Source organism: Bubalus bubalis, chromosome 4 (assembly GCF_019923935.1).
Source record: "Bubalus bubalis isolate 160015118507 breed Murrah chromosome 4, NDDB_SH_1, whole genome shotgun sequence".
In the NCBI taxonomy this organism is placed as follows: Eukaryota; Metazoa; Chordata; class Mammalia; order Artiodactyla; family Bovidae; genus Bubalus; species Bubalus bubalis.
In genome coordinates this window covers 85,424,479-85,439,762 of record NC_059160.1, presented here as the reverse complement: position 1 = coordinate 85,439,762, position 15,284 = coordinate 85,424,479, and the positions used below count along the sequence as shown (strand labels likewise).

Genomic DNA, 15,284 nt, shown 5'->3' with positions numbered 1-15,284 from the left:
CTTGCCTAATTAGACTTTAGGATTTTCAGCAGTGCTTTGTGGACTTTAATGTGAATATGAATAACCTGGAGATCTTTTAAACTATAATTTCCTGACTTAGTAGGTCTGTAGGGGGCCCGAGAGTCTGCATTTCTCACAAGCTCCCAGGCGATGCTACTGGTCTGAGTGGACTGCAGAGGAAATTTTAGACTATCTTCTTGCAAACTGGCTCTGTAGTTTCTTCTGGCAGAAGGAGTTTAGTGTATGGTACAATTTCTTTGTGGTATTTTTAATCAAGCGTGGGTCAAAGGCTCCAGCCAATGGTTTTCAACCATAGCTGCACTTTTGAGTCACCTGAAGGTGCTTTTAAAAAACACCAGTGCCTAGGTTCTGCTCTCTGAGAACTAGATTTAATGAAGCACTGCCCTAGGCAATGAACTAAAACAGATGCATAAACTGCTCTTACGTTTTACACAGCAGATCTATGACAAGTCTGCCCTTGAGAAGTTTTTCAAAATGATAAGATGATACAATGCATATTATGAAGGACTTAACATTTAAATTATTAAAAGGAAAAATAAAAGGCAAACCTTGTTTTGCTATAAAAATGTGATAGACTACCTGCTTCTTAAGATGAAAACCAAACTGTAGGCCTGCTATTATGTGCATCTGTCTCTGCAGACACTTCTAAGGAGATTGTTATTAAGAAGAATAGAATTCTTGATTACTTGCCTGGATAATGAGGTAGGTCATCATTATTTGTGCAGCATGGTGAGTTTTCAGATATTAAGCTGTAGATTGGATTATGTTCCAATCCTTTATTCCCTTCCTTGTTATAGAATTCAAGACTTCCAGGCAGTGCCTCCCACAAGAGTAGGGAGAGCATATTTTCTTGTCTCATTGATGTTGGGCAGGACCAATGAAATGTCAGGACACAGAGACTTGAAATGTTCTTAAGTGGTTTTGGTTGGCTTCTTGTACTCCTGCCATTCCACAAGATGACACCCAGGATAGCTGAGGTTCTGATTGACCCCTAAAAGATCTGGAGTACAGCTCAGACATCTGCATTTGTTAAATATTACAAACAGGTAATTCACTGACCTCTGGTTTTGAAGGACTAGAAAGTAAAACAGATAATGTAAATGCATTTTGTCCAGTACACTTAAGATCTCAGTCCATTAAACTTCTGAAGTACACTTCATTTGATGATTTTCTATGATGAAGTTGTCACTGTTTAATTGTCAAATAAGGTGGTTAGGGTTCCATGAAGTCTAAGTATTTAATATAAAGATTTATTTTGAGGATGTGATTCTTTTGTTTAAATTGTTCTTTCATTTATGAAATGGTGGAGATGGTTGGTTAGCTATTTTTTTGTTACTTAGAAAAATTAGAAGTTGGAAATTGAAAGTTGAAAAGGTTACATACATTCCTAACCTTGGTGGGATACAGGGGTGAGTGCAGACATTTTATGGTATAAGAATCCAAAAGCTAGGGAGCATCTTTACAAACTATTAACTTGACTCAGTGTGGATAAATCAAATGGAAGCAGAGGATTAGGTCATTCCGTACTTAAGGGTCCCTCCCAGTGGGATGGACCTATCCCACTGGGGTTAGGATAGGGTCCCTATCCTAATGGGATAGGCAAAATATGCCCTAAAAGAAACCCATACTAATTAGGTGCTATCCCTTAGGAGCATATTTTGTCATTTGTGTGTGTGTGAACTTTGCATTAAGATCTTAAGTGGGTGAGGCATCTCTGCAGAAATCAAGAATGGATAGACTTTAGCTAAGCAAATGCAGTATTTACAACAAACCATAGCTAATCATATAAAAGTATCAAAATCACTCTTCCTAATAGTGTTATGAAGTGTGATAAAAATTATAAGCTGTTAATTCCTCTTTCTGGGCTTTCTATCTGACTGTCAAAAAATAGTAATATCACCTGATGTATTTTGAGTATTAAAAAGAGTGGCAACATCTTCACAAGTGCTCAGGACTGTAGAACTGAGACAAATTGTACCGGTTGGCTATGAAAGCTTCCCCTGTTTACTTTTTGGAGTGGCATGGACTCCTTCAAAGCCAGGAGGCAGACGTGGTATGGCAGAAGCCCACTGCACAGGGCCAGGCAAGACCTGGCCACCTCTGTGTCCTTGGACATGTCACTGACTCTCTGAGACTCAGTGTATCTGTAAAAGGAAGGGTTTAGACAGGTGGTTTTTAAGAAATTTACCAGATATGAAATTCTATGATACTGTTTTACATTTGTATAGTAACGTCTCCAAGTGAAGAAAAAAAAAAATGAGGTTTTTATTGTTGTTCGGTTGCTCAGTCTCTGCGGCCCCATGGACTGCAGCACACCAGGCCTCCCTGTCCCTCACCATCTTCCGGAGCTAACCCAAGTTCATGTTTATTGCATCCGTGATGCCGTCCGGCCACCTCACCCTCTGAAGCCCTCTTCTTCTTCTGCCCTTAATCTTTCCCAGCATTAGGGACTTTTCCAATGAGTCATCTGTTTACATCAGATGACAAAATATTGGAGCTTCAGCATCAGTCCTTCCAGTGAATATTCAGGGTTGATCTCCCTTAAGATCGACTGGTTTGATATCCTTGCCTAAGTTTGGCCAAATTATTCCTCCCCACTTTCTTGGTAAAGGCAATATTTTTGCAAATGAGGAAACAGAGCCACAGAAGGGTTAATTAACATGCCCCAAATCACACAAAAACTTTATACTTGGTCTTTTGAATCCAGAACTTTGAAATATATATAGATCTATTTTTCCAGAAGAGCATCTCCAAAAAAATGCCCATTATCTAGATTTTACTTTGGGCAGATATTAAAATTATTTTTTACCCTTTTCACATGGATTATTAGATCTGGGGGAAATTTTCTGTTTTATAATTAAAATAAACTATTTCTAAGTATTAAGTATCCTGACTTTAAAAAGTCTTTACATCTTCTCTTTAAAAGATAAAAACCAATTCAATAAGCTAAGCAACAACTTCTTGTGTTTTTTCCCCAGGTGTTATTACAAGTACCTGTATGTATATGTGACAGAGGGGAAGAGGTAACCTTGTTTAAGATAATCTTGTTTCTCCCATTACTTTTTATTTAAAGTCATTATAATATAGGAATTACCTGAGATCTATAAAACATTGCCCAGGTGAAACCCTGCTGCCCTCAGCGTTTGGATAAAGAGATTGAAGCACAGAGGTATTAACTGTGCTTCTCAAGGTTAACTGACTTTCTCAAGGTCACACAGAAAATTAAGGTCAAGGCTGGGATTAGGATCTAAGTTTCCTGACCCAGATGCTTTAATTCCATTAGGCTGTTGTTCTTTCCCAGAGGCAGTTTAGATTTCCAATTCCTTTGCAGAACTTAGAGACTCTGAGGAAATGCACCCTTAATAATCACAGAGGCACAAGTGGCTTTTCCAGGAACATATGATAGATTTTGAACAGGAAGTTAGGAAGTTTAGAGCATAAATTCACAGAAATAAACTAACATGGAAGGATAGCCTGGATTTTCACCAAGAATCAAGCCAGAACTTTGACATGGATTCAATTTTTGCCCCCTGGGTTGACCATTCCACTTCCACCAAGCATTTGTTTTTAGCCTGGTGCGCAACCTGGGACTAATTCAATGGCATAAAGACCTTGTTTCTTCTGGGTTTTGGAGATTTTTGTTTTTGTTTGGCTTAGTAAAAGCAGATTTCTGCATATTTCATAAAAACTCCTTTGACAGTACCACACAAATAGTATTCAAACAAGTTTCCCAACCCTAATTTGAATATTGTTTTATTACATTGCACATTTCCTAAATCTCACACTAATTAAATGTATATTGTACTTTCTTATTACCAACAACTATCTGTGCTCAAGATTTATGGTCGTGTACTGTGGTGGTTGACGACTGTATCAGCATTTCAATTTCAAATGTATTTCAGAGGTTCAGGGCTTATCTGGAAAATTAATTGCAGCTGAAAACCTGGCACAGCCTATTCTTCCACAGACCAGCCTGGGGCCCTCCTCCAGCTCCTGATTTCTTTTCTGGAACAGCTGCAGGGGGAGTGGAATGAGGAGTGGGAGAGAGGGGAGGGAAAGAGGGACGATGGGGGAGCGTGGAATGCCATCCCATTCTCAGAGCTTTCCTTCCCATTTCTGGAACCTGTCTGCAGGGGAAATGAACATTCTTGTCTGCCTAATGCACACAGTAAGTGGACAGAGGCCCTGCTTCCCAGCGCTCCATTAGCAGGAAGGCCATGTGTTGGCTGCTGAAAACACTGGTGGCTTTTCCCCTTTATTATTTTTTAAGCAAGGATTTCAGCTTTTTGTTTGTTTTTGTTGAGCTCAGCTATGGGCATTCAAGATATGGATATATTTATTGGCTAAGAATCACACAGATGACCCTTGAAGGCAATTGGATTTTTCCTGCCAGTTTGTCTCTCGACTTTTCCACAGGGACGGCAGGGAACAATAACACAGTTACCCTGGCCAGTGGACTTGCAACCCAAGTATTCGACATTTCTGCTTTATGAGTTGTTTTGTTGTTGTTGTTTATGGGTTTTTTTGGCTGCACCATGCGATTTGCAGGATCTTAGCTCCCCCTTGACCAGGGATCAAACCCAGGTCCTCAGCAGTGGAAAGGTGGAGTCCTAGCCTCTGGACAGTTGGGGAAGTCCCTGCTTTGTGAATTTAATTATATTCTATGAGTATAAAAGAACAGTTTGAAAAAAGGGACAGTTCACATATTTTTGTTTTCTTACTAATTTACCAGGAAGGTCCTGATAGTAGACTAGGAACTATCTTAGGTTATCATGAACATTGAAAAGCAAAGAATCCCTGTTAAATTCAGGGGGCATTTGGTTACAAGCAGCAGAAACTAATGGACAACAGTTTAAGCAAATAGAATCTGAGACCTGAAAGGACAGCTGAGACTAATGAGAATCTGGAATTGGAAGCTAGAAGGTGTTCATGAAACAAGATTCCAGTTCTTCTCATCTCTCTGTCTCACGCCCATGCTTAGCTTCTCTTTCTCTCCATGGTGTATTTCGTTTCCTCTCTTCTAGGACATCTGCTTTGCCCTCTGCTTCTTCCTGTGGTCTGGCTCTCTTGATTTACTCATCCATCCGCATCATCCCCAAACTCCCAGCCTCGAGGGTCTCCACTTCCACTCTCTGCTCCAAACTATCACTGATTACTGCAGTTTTACTTTCTCAGTTTAAATTATTGAGAGGCTTTGATTAACTCAGTTTGGGTCAGATGTGCAGCTGATGCTGAATCGGTTTTGATGGCAGTGGTGGCACCATGACCACTAAATGCATTGCTTACTTTTGTAGAATCTATGAGGGCAGCATTGCCAAGGAAGAGCAAGATGGCTGGGAATCTAGCCGTCCATCCCAATTGTGACAGAGTAGGATCCAGTGTTTCTTTCTCTCTGTCGGTCTCTCTCACACACACAGAAAACGGCTCAATGACAAGTAGGTGGCGTCTCAAAGAAATATGGCTAAAACAAAATACTTGAGTTCAATTGTTCTTAGTCATTTCTCTCTTAAAATTAAAGAGCATACATACCCTAGGAGGGCCTATTAAAAATGCAGATACCAGGGCTTGCTTCAGAGATCCTGACTGAAACAGGTATCAGAGCTTTCTAATAAGCTCTCCAGGAGAGCCTACTTAGAGTGGTCCACACACCTCATTTTGAGGAAGCCCTGGTTTCTCACTGATTCTTAACATGTGTTCAGGTGTAACAGTGATAGTGATGAAGGAATTTTTGGGCACTTAGCTATGGTAGGGCATAAGGACTTCTGACTCACTCGTAATGACTGTGACAGATTAAGTAGTGAAAATGAATTGCATCGTACATCTAAGCTTCAACTGGGATTTAGTGACGTAGGTGTATCAACAGTTCAGGGGTCTAGTCAAAGAAACCCCAAGTGCTCTCATTTCACTAGATGTAGTTCCTGTCTGTAAAATACAAGGTAAATTAATTATTAAATAACATGATCATATTAATAATGCCATTCCAGTCAGCACTGTAGTGAAACATACCAGAACTGATTTCATTAGCTTGCCTGAGAGGATTGACACTAACCTGAGGATTGATACTAAACTGCCAGGATTCTTCCAATCCATGAACATGGTATATTTCTCCATCTATTAGTGTCCTCTTTGATTTCTTTCACCAGTGTTTTATAGTTTTCTATATATAGGTTTTTAGTTTCTTTAGGCAGATATATTGCTGGGCATACACACCAAGGAAACCAGAATTGAAAGAGACACGTGTACCCCAATGTTCATCGCAGCACTGCTTATAATAGCCAGGACATGGAAGCAACCTAGATGCCCATCAGCAGATGAATGGATAAGAAAGTGGTGGTACATATACACAATGGAGTACTATTTGGCCATTAAAAAGAATACATTTGAATCAGTTCTAATGAGGTGGATGAAACTGGAGCCTATTGTACAGAGTGAAGTAAGCCAGAAAGAAAAACACCAATACAGTATACTAACGCATATATATGGAATTTAGAAAGATGCTAACAATAACCCTGTGTACGAGACAGCAAAAGAGACACTGATGTATAGAACAGTCTTTTGGACTCTGTGGGAGAGGGAGAGGGTGGGATGATTTGGGAGAATGACATTGAAACATGTATAATATCATATATGAAACGAGTCGCCAGTCCAGGTTCGATGCACGATACTGGATGCTTGGGGCTGGTGCACTGGGACGACCCAGAGGGATGGTATGGGGAGGGAGGAGGGAGGAGGGTTCAGGATGGGGAACACATGTATACCTGTGGTGGATTCATTTTGATATATGGGAAAACCAATACAATATTGTAAAGCTAAAAAATAAAATAAAATTTTAAAAAAAAGGAAAAAAAAATAAAATAAACTGTCAGGAGTGACATGAGAGAGGTGGCAGTGCCATTATTCCAACCTCACAGGAGCACCATCAGGAAGGATAATTTAATTTCTTTCATCCTTTTTTCTAGGGTTTCATACCTTCCTGAAAATGCTCATTTTGAAGAGCACAGATTTATAATTTTTTATTCCCAAAGTTAAAAATACTCTTCACATTCACCAGCTTACTGCTTCATATGTGGCTTTGGGGTTTGCTGTTGGGCCAAATATCTACCTTACAACACCCAGGGTTCAGCATGCTTTATTGGATGGAAAAAGCAAAGCGGTAGAGGAAGAATGAAATTAAAAAGAAATTAAGATATGAGGTGTATACAGCCAAGTACATCATCTTTTTTCCACATGAAGCACAGAGGGTGGTTTTTCCAGGCACTCACAGGCGCATGGCACCTGTGTTCATTTAAATGATTACACATTCAACAAAATTTGAATGTGTGATGTGCAATCATTTGAATCACTCATTATACATTAAAATAAACCAACACAAACACAATTCATTTTCTGCTGCTTTTGAGAAACTAAGTAAATCAAATGAAAGAACAAAATGAAGATGATGCCAGGCTGAAGATCATTCTTTGACCATGATCAAACTTTTAGTGGTGGTGTGGGGTTAGAAAAGGAGTAAAAGAAAGGAGAGTGTCTCCTCCTGCCCAGAGCCACCATGCTCCCAGACCACTCCTCCTCACTTTTCCCTGGCCCAGAGGACCATATAGCACAAAGGGAAACAGTAGGAAAAAACAGTTAGGAAAAAAGGCAAGTGGAAAGAATATAGTCTTTTGGAGAAGTGCAGGTGTTTTCCCCAGCTCTCCCATTATAATCGTCTATGGTTGCTGTGTCTTCTTTTTTTATGGTTAATGATTTCTATAACCTACTTGAATGGGGCTTCTGTCCACATAAATACACAGACACTATTTCAAGGTTTATCATCTTGCCAAATACAAATGTCCCTTTCTTATCTTTCTTGACCTGTCAGCATTTGAATGAATGAGCCCCTGGCTCCTATCTGAAACATCCTCTCCTACCTTCCACAGTCAACATGATTCTAGTTTTCCTTGTGATAGTTCAAAATCTCTTCCTCCCCCTTCCATGATCACTGTTTAAATGATTGACAAGTGCCAGACTTTGGTTTGCAGTGGTCTTCTTTTCTCCTCCTGGGGGATCATGTTCAGTCTTACACAAGCATGCAGATGAATCCAGACTTACATATCTAAGTTGAAAGTCATCCCTGAACACACAGTCATCCCTGAACCACCACAAACATATATCCAATGTTTCCTTGATATTCTGTCTCAGAAGTCTTATTAAGATCTGAAACTTAAAACCTGGTGAAAACAGAACTCTTAATTTTGTACTGACCTCTCTAAACAATTGGGCTTCCCTGCTGGTTCAGTGATAAAGAATCTGCCTGCCAATGCGGGAGATGCAATTTCGATCCCTGGTCCAGGAAGATCCCCTGGAGAAGGAAATGGCAACCCACTTCAGTATTCTTGCCTGGAGAATCCCATGGACAGGGGAGCCTGGTGTGCTACAGTCCATGGGGTCACAGGGTTGGACACAACTTAGCTCCTGAACCACAGCTCTAAACAATATCTTCATCTACTCAGTTGCTCTGGCAAAAAAAAAAAAAAAAAAAAAAAAGTAAGAGTTTTTCTCAACTCCTGTTTCTCCCTGTATTCATCCTACATCTCATTAATTAGCAAGTCCATTCAAGACTACTTCCAAAATGTTTCCCAAAGCCATTAAGCTCCATTCACTCTGATGACTATGTTAGCAGTCTAACAGGTTTCTCTCCTTCCAGCAGTAGACAGAATATTCTTATTCCTCAATTTTCTCTATCTTTTCTGAAATCCCTCTTGTCCATCCACCATCATATTTTCCCTGACTAATATCCTAACTCTGCAAGAGGTCCTCTAAAAATACAAATAAGTTTTGATGTTTCCTATAGTAGCTTCCTATTACATTTAGGATAAGATTTGAGATTATCATAGCATACAAAGCCTTGAAAGATATATTTCCAAATTCTATGACCACATTTTCTACAATTCTAATTTCACAGAATGTTCTTTGAAAAACTTAAATCAGATTTTGTCATTCCCCAGATTAAGAAACTTCAAAGTAGGGTAATCTTTGCCACATTGTACAATGCTATACCTGTTAAGAATCTTTTTGGCTCCAAGTAGTGGAAAAACTGATCAATGATTACTTAAACAAAAAGGGATTAATTTACCTCCCAGAACAAGTAATCCTGAGTAGGAAGTTGGTGTTATTGGTGCAGCTGTTTAATGATTCCACAAAGTACTTAGTTTCTCTCTTTTTTCTCTTATTATGTTAGCATTTGACCTTATTGCCTATTGTCTCATGTACCCAAGATGACTCTTATAGTTCCAAACATCACATGTACCACATCCATGTTCAAGGTAAGAAAAATGTAGGAGAGATAGGATTAGTACCAGCAAACTCATTCTTGATACAGGGCCTTTGCACTTATTATTTCTTCCAGTTGGAAAGAGTTTTGCTGATTTTCATACAGTTTGCACCTTATAATTATTAAAGTTACAACACAAACATCATCTCAGGAGTTGAGTTATTAATCCAATGTAGTTGTTCTTGTTGTTTAGTTGCTAAGTCATGTCTGACTCTTTATGACCCCACAGAGTGTAGCCCACCAGGCTCCTCTGTCCATGGGATTTTCCCAGGCAAGAATCCAGGAGTGGGTTGCCATTTCCCTCTCCAGATGATCTTCCTGGCCCAGGGATCAAATCTGTGTTTACTGCATCGGCATATGGATTCTTTTTCCTCTGAGCCACCAGGGAAGCCCCAATCCAAAGTAGTACATCCTGATATTTCATCATAACTATCTGTCTGTTTTCTTATTGAAATTTTATTAGTTTGGTAGAGCTGCTGTAACAAAGTATCACAGACTGGTGACTTAATGTCTTACTTTAGGCTGCTGTAACAAAAAATACCACAGATGGTAGTTTACGGGACAGAAATTTGTTTCTCAGAGTTATGGAGGCTGGGGAGTCCAAGATCAATGTGCCTGCTAATTTGATTCCTGGCTCTGATGCTGGGAGGGATTGGGCGCAGGAGGAGAAGGGGACAACAGGGGATGAGATGGCTGGATGGCATCACTGACTCGATGGACATGAGTCTGAGTGAACTCCGGGAGTTGGTGAGAGACAGGGAGGCCTGGCGTGCTGCGATTCATGGGGTCGCAAAGAGTCGGACACGACTGAGCGACTGATCTGATCTGATCTGAGAACCCCTTTCATGGTTTGCAGATGGATACCTTTATGCTATGTCCTCACAAACCAAGGAGATAGAGAGGAAGAAAACTCTCCTGTGTTTCTTTTTATAAAGACATTAATCCCCTCATGGGGGCTATACTCCTATGGTCTGATTACCTCCCAAAAGCCCCTCCTCCAAATGTCATCACACTGGGGACTAGGGTTTCAATGTAGGAATTTAAGGGTCATTCAGTCCATAGCACTTAAACAATTAAAATTTATTAACTTGTAGTTCTGGAGGCCAGAAATCTGAGATTAAGGATTTGGCAGGGCTGGTACCTTCTGAGTGCTGTGAGGGAAGGAGCTGTTCAGGTCTCTCCCCCTGGTTTATAGACAGCCATCTTCTCCCTGGGCTTTCAAGTCATCTTCTTTTTGTCAGTGATGGTACCCAAATTTCCCATTCTTATAAGGACATCAGTCATGTTGAATTAAGTTTCATCCTAAATGACTGCATTTTAACTTGATTACCTCAGTAAAGACTCTATCTCCTAATAAGGTCATATTCTGAAGGACTGGGCTTAGTAATTCAACACATAAATTTGGGGAGAGGGCACAACTCAACGACAACAAACTCAATAAATATGTGCTGAATGGGTAGATTTTGACCATAGCCACCACTTGTTGAATGCTTGTAATGTGCCATGTCCTACATGAAGAACTTTATCCTATCTTCTTTAATTTGCAGTGATCCAATGAAGAGGGTACTACATGTGTTCTTTTAGAAATGCAAAAACCATAGTGAGAGAGAGTGAGTAGCATAGCAGGAGTGTGGAGGCAAGGAAGAAAACAAAGGCTGGGATGTCACCAGCAAAATGGTAAGGAAACGTCCTTTGAGACCTCTTCATTACCTTTGATTGGTCACATTGGATCATAAGTAGACAGAGAGTCTAAAAGAGAGAGTTTATATAGGGGTCAGCAAATTTGTTTCCTTAAAGTACATATTTTAGCTTTCCGAGTCTCATGGTTTCTGGCACAGCCACTCTGCCATTGTAGTATGAAGCAGCCATAGATAATACAGAAACAAATGACTGTGGTTGTGTCCCAATAAAACTTTATTTATAAAAGCCAGTGGCTACCCAGATTTTGCCTATGGATCATAGTTTACTAAAACTTCGGAAAAGGAAATTTTCACTTGATTTTCTTTCCTTTTGTTTTCCCCAATGTAATGTAAATCTTATGAATTTAGAAAAACTGTGCTGACTTGATGTCTTTGAGATGCCCAGCATTTGCTTCTATTTTTTAGAGAACATTATACTAAACGATACAAAATCTGTGAGGAACCTTCAAGCCGTAAACGCCCTCCTTAATGTTCTCTTCTCTGGGAAATTCTTCATCATTTCCTGTTACAGTGTGAACTTATGTCCTCAGTAGTTGCGGAAGAGAGGTGTGCAGACAGGGGAGAGATCAGAAGACAGAGGTACAAAGCCTATCAATCTGGAGTTTCATTCCTGGCTGAGCGATGAATGAACATGTGGTTTGGGTGCCACATTTCAATTCACCATGAGTTGTCTTCTTTCCTGATAAGATCAGAAAACAGGTTTTACATATCTGAGGATGTATTCCTTATTAAATCTTGAGATCATCTGGATAAATACACTTGATAAAAGGGCAGTGTAAGAATGCCCTGATTTAGGGGTGCTGAAGAATTCTCCCCACACCTGAATATTTATATGTTTTGAACTTGTGATTCCCTGTGCCCTTCATCAGCCTAATTTTTCCCTTCTTTTCATGATCTACCCTGCCTCACTCTAGTCTTTAGAGTTCTTCCTTTTTCAGATTTAGACCCATAACAAGATGAAGTTTCCATCTGCTTTACCCTCCATCCACCATAGCAGTGTCCTTAAGGACCCAGGCCTATCTCATTTTTGAGTAGTTTACCACTAAAACAACCTGGAAAACAGAGAAGAAATAATAGAAGTGAGCATGGGGGTTAGATGTCTGATAGAGGTCTTACAATAGTGGACCCTGATCAGACTCTGCCATGTTTTCATTCTCTTACTCTAAGGGGGAAAAAACTTCATTTTTTCCTTATTACAACAGTAACTTATGGGCCTTTAATTCTGGCAATATTGTAGGCTAAATATCCTGAAAACCCACCCAGTACAAAATCCCTTAACATGCTAGATAAAATACAGCAAACACTCTTTAAACACAGAGCTGAAATCATAAGACTATGAGAGAAATCTCCAGGAGCCAAAAACAAAGAAGGAGCTAGAAACCTGTGTGGCAAGTTCATCCTGAAGCACTGGCTTTCCAGGGAACATTTGCCAATTCTAATAACCAAGAGGCTTTCATTTTAATAGTTGAACAGGGGATAAAAAATGAAGCTTTAGACCCATGCAGATGGGGCACTGGAGCTTAGAGACTCCTTCAAAATCAAGACCTCAAGAAATATATTAAGAATGGACTAGAAAAAAATCACCTGCCGGCAAAGAGTAATGACAAGGACATTTATTTGTCATGGTCTAAGCTCCAGGTTGAAAAAATTTTTTTCCTGATATAATCAAGGCCTTTCCACGTGAGGGCTTGGGAATTGAATTTATATTACCTGAATGACTAGGGAACTCTAGACTGAGGAATTAAAGTGGTTCTTGTTTGAGAGGACCCTGGGGCACCTAGCAAAAGCAAATGAACATCCCCCAAGGAGACTTGTCTCCTGACTCAGGCTCTGCAGGATTCTTACAGATTAAACCCAAATATGACTTCACATTTCAAAACACATAGTAAATACACCACTTTGTGTGATAATGTTAGCAGAAACAGCACAAAGCTAATTAGATACCCAAAACCTGATATTGAATGATTGGACACAGGATATCAGTTAAGTAGATACAATATGTCCTTTTGCCAGCACTGATTTCTACACCTTTATAGTTATAGTTTCTTGTGTAAAATCAAGAAGTATGAAGCCTCTAACTTTGTTCTTAATTTTTGAGATGTTGTAAATATTTAGGGTTCCCTGAAATTCTATATGAATTTTAAGATGGATTTTTCTAATTCTGCAAAAAAAGTTTTTGGGATTTTGACAGGGATTATATTGAATCTAAAGATCACTCTGGGTAGTATTGACATATTAACAACTTTATATCTTTGAATCCATTAACATGGGATGTCTTTCAATTTATTGATGTCTTTAATTTCATTCAGCAATAATTTCTGGTTTTCAGTGTACAAGTCTTTCATCTCCTTAGTTAAGTTTGTTCCTGAGTATTTTATTTTGATGCTATTATAAATAGAATTATTTTCTTAATTTTTTCTGATTTTTCATTGTTAATGCTGCTGCTACTGCTGCCAAGTCACTTCAGTTGTGTCGAACTCTGTGCGACCCCATAGACGGCAGCCCACCAGGCTCCACGGTCACTGGTATTCTCCAGGCAAGAACAATGCATAGACAGGCAACTGACTTTTGTTTAATTTTGAATGTTGTAACTTTGCTGAATTCATCTATTAGTTTTAATAGTTTCTTTGTGGAGTCTTTAGGGTTTTCTCTGTATAAGATCGTGTCATCTGTAACCAGAGATAATTTTACTTCTTTTCTAATTTGAATGCCTTTTGTTTCTTTTTCTTGTCTAATTGCTTGGGCTAGGACTTTTAGTATTATGTTGAATGGAAATGAGGAAAGTTGTAACTCTTGTTTTACTGCTGATCTTACAGAGAAAGCTTTCAGTTTTTCACCATTGAGTATGATGTTAGTGCTGGGCTTTTCATATGTGTCATTTATTATGTTGAGGTAGTAACCTTTTATTCCTGGTTGTTGAGTATTTACATCATGAAAAACTGTTAAATTTTGTCAAATGCTTTTTTTTCATTGATTGAAATGATTATGGATCCCCTACTCTCCCTCATTTTGCTAATGTGGTGCATTATGTTGATTAATATTTGCATGTTAAACTATCTTTGTACTCCAGAAATAAATCCCATTTGGCCACAGTGCATAATCCAGTTAATGTGTTGCTAATTCTGTCTGCTAATTACTTTTTTCAGGATTCTAACAGCAATATTTATCTGGTCTGATATTGGTCTGAAATTTTCTTGTAGAGTGTTTGTCAGGATTTGGTATCAATGTAAATGCTGATCTCACACAATGAGTTAGTATAAAAATATTCCCTCCTCTTCGGTTTTTTGGTTTGTTTGTTTTTTGGAAAAGTTTGAGGAGGGTTGGTTTAATTTTGTGTGTGTGTGTTTCTAGTAATTATTCTATTTCATTGAGATATCTAATTTGATGTACAATTGTTCATGGTACTCTCTTATAATGCTTTTTATTTATGTAAAATCTATTATAATGTCCTCTCTTTCATTTCTGATATTAATTGAGTTCTTTCCCTTTTTTCATCACTTTAGCTAAGGTTTTGTCAGTTTTGTAGATATTTTTAAACAACCAACTCTTGGTTTCATTCATTTTCTCTATTTTATTTATTTCTCATTTTGTTTATCTCTTTTCTAATCTTCACTCTTTATTTCCTTCTGCTAGCTCTGGGCTCAAATTTTCCTCTTTTTTAGTTCTTTAAGGTAAAAATTTGGCTTTGGCTTGATATTGTTCTTATTTTTTAACATAAGCATTTACTACTATGAATTTCCTGCTTAGCACTATATTTGCTGAATCCCATAAATTTTGGTATGTTGTGTGTTTTCATTTTTAATTGAGTCAGGATATTTCTAATTTTCCTTGTGGTTTTTCCATTAACCCAAACATTAAACTGTGTTGTTTAATTTCTACTTATTTTTAGATTTTCCATTTTCCTTCTGCTATTGATTTCAAATTTCATTCCTGTGTTATTAGAAAAGATTTTTAGTCTAATTTCAATCTTTTAAAATTCTTTAAGGCTGTTTCACCTGACTTATGGTTTATCCTAGAAATTGTTCCATTTGCATTTTTTAAAAAATTATTGAAAAATAGCTGATTTACAATGTCATATTTCAGGTGCACAGCAAAGTGATTCAGATGTGAATATATATATATATATATATATATATATCATGTACAGTTCCCTGTGCTATACAGTAGATCCTTCTTGGTTATCTATTTTATATATTGTAGTGCATAAATGTTAATCCGAAGCTCCTAAAAGTTCCACATATATTTTAGGAAAA

The 15,284-nt window shown here is 38.4% G+C and overlaps 1 long non-coding RNA gene across 2 annotated transcripts in view; it reads left to right on the top strand.

The window, feature by feature from the left end:
- LOC123333290 overlaps positions 1 to 15,284 on the top strand; it is a 193,392-nt gene that overhangs the window by 125,026 nt on the left and 53,082 nt on the right. The window contains exons 3-4 of one of the 2 annotated variants that reach the window (XR_006550566.2): positions 10,879 to 11,008; positions 13,490 to 13,536. The exons of the other annotated variant lie outside the window; for it this stretch is intronic. This is a non-coding gene — a long non-coding RNA (uncharacterized LOC123333290). Of the gene's footprint in view, positions 1 to 10,878; positions 11,009 to 13,489; positions 13,537 to 15,284 lie in introns of those variants that run through there. 2 annotated transcript variants of the gene reach the window in all.